Genomic DNA, 1,816 nt, shown 5'->3' with positions numbered 1-1,816 from the left:
AGAAATGTTATATTGTAATGTTTTATATATATATATATATATAATTTTTTTTTTTTAATATATATTACATTTCTGTCCCCCTCACTTCTGAAATGATGGCTACGCCCCTGCATATACATATACATATATATATACACACACACACACACAATACAATATAATAAATATTAAAATGTATTAATCTCTGTGAAAGTTACATTTCTTCAGCTGCCCAAATAAGGACATAAAAGTGTCTTTCAGCAGGAGAGTCTTTTTCTTTCATTGAAAACACTGAAAAGCTTCCAGGACTTAATGTGTCTCATGTATCTGTACGATGTTTTTTATGAATTATCTTTCCGCCACAGGGAGATCCAAACTCATGCTTCAGTATATTTATGTTGTTTGTCCTTTACTGTGGGAAGATGAACAACTGCAAGAACAGACCTGCCTTTTACATCAAGATACCTTCAGGCATTTATTTTGGCAAAGGGAATCTGCAAATCCTCAAAGATGGTGGGCCAATAGGCTACTGCACTTACACAATAACAATAATTACAAATAAACTAAATAATAATACAAAAATACAATAAAATAGTGCTACTCAAACTAAAAGGTAACTGTCAGGGACCAATCTCTGGCTAGTAAAAATACCAAGAAATGTATTCGCTCAGAGTTGTTACTCATGCTGAACAAACCACAACACCTTATGCACAGAAGCCACTCAGTGAAACAGGAAAGGTTGTATTTACCTGTATCTACAAGAGAGATGTAGTGGCTTAAGCTACTCTTGCTAAAGTTGCTGAGAAAGCTTTTCTTTTGTAGGCTACTGTACTGGATGGCTTCAGATATGAGATGGCAGTACAGGCATAGCATCAATTGCTCCCACAACAGATCAGATTTGGAGCCATCTGATGATGAAAGCTAATGAGATCCCTCAAACATACAGAAAACCCCCAGTCAGCCTGAGACACAATTTACATGTAAACTGCTCAGTCAGAATTACTTCACATTCATTTCAAATTAATTTAAAAAAAAAATGGTTATTAATGCAGCTATATTAACCTCTTTTGGTTAAAAGAGACAAATATAACAAATTAAAATTATTCAAGACACGGTGCAAAATAGTGAGTGGACAAGAGGAGAATATAAATTGAAATAAACAACCTAAATAGTAGCCTATATACGCGTTTCTGGAAATTTCACTGTCATCTAACTCTTCCCAAAATGCGTGTTTTATAGCGTATAAGCGTTTTTATACAAACACTACTATAGTAGCCTATTATTATAATTCCATAAAACAGCAAAGCATTTGTATTTTGTATTTTTTAACAGACGAACATGCTAGAGTCCATTTACCGGCGTTACTCACCTTTTCCTTTCTGGAACAAATCCTCTCTGAATATTACAAAATTGTCAATCCCTGATTAGATTCAGAAGTTCATAAAATACAGACTCCCAAATAGTCACTAGACGAACCTCCACATTTCTTCCTCTGTCGTAGCCCTTTTGGTTTTCATGAAATCACTGGGATGTAACGCTTTCTTTCGACTCGTCCGAGAATCGTTTGAGATCAGTGAAAACGCTCAGCAGGGACGCGTGCTCGTCCTCAAGATCGCGTCGAGACGATTTCGGTTGAGTATCACAACGTTAAAGACTCACTTACAGACCCAACGAAGCGACTCCCGACCGGGTTCGTCTGGTTTTCTTCTGAAAATGCCACCCGTGCGGTTTTTGTTTGCGTTCGTGCGAAAAGAAGGTAACGTTAGAGGGGGGGAAACTTTTACCTCAATCTCTACTTCGGTCGGCAGTCCCGACTCTTAAAGTCAATCTAATCGAA

General features: G+C 36.8%; 1 protein-coding gene across 1 annotated transcript in view; it reads right to left on the bottom strand.

Annotated features, from left to right (window-relative positions):
• LOC107559453 (fibroblast growth factor receptor 1-A-like) overlaps window positions 1-1,420 on the bottom strand; it is a 45,902-nt gene extending 44,482 nt beyond the window's left edge. Inside the window, exon 1 of the mRNA XM_016243284.1 lies at window positions 1,349-1,420. The gene's annotated coding sequence lies outside the window, so the exon portion shown is untranslated. The remainder of the gene's footprint in view (window positions 1-1,348) is intronic.
• Window positions 1,421-1,816: the final 396 nt, after the last annotated feature.

Source organism: Sinocyclocheilus grahami, unplaced genomic scaffold (assembly GCF_001515645.1).
Source record: "Sinocyclocheilus grahami isolate Dianchi unplaced genomic scaffold, SAMN03320097.WGS_v1.1 scaffold686.1, whole genome shotgun sequence".
Classification (NCBI taxonomy): domain Eukaryota; kingdom Metazoa; phylum Chordata; class Actinopteri; order Cypriniformes; family Cyprinidae; genus Sinocyclocheilus; species Sinocyclocheilus grahami.
This window is presented reverse-complemented; position numbering and strand designations above follow the sequence as displayed.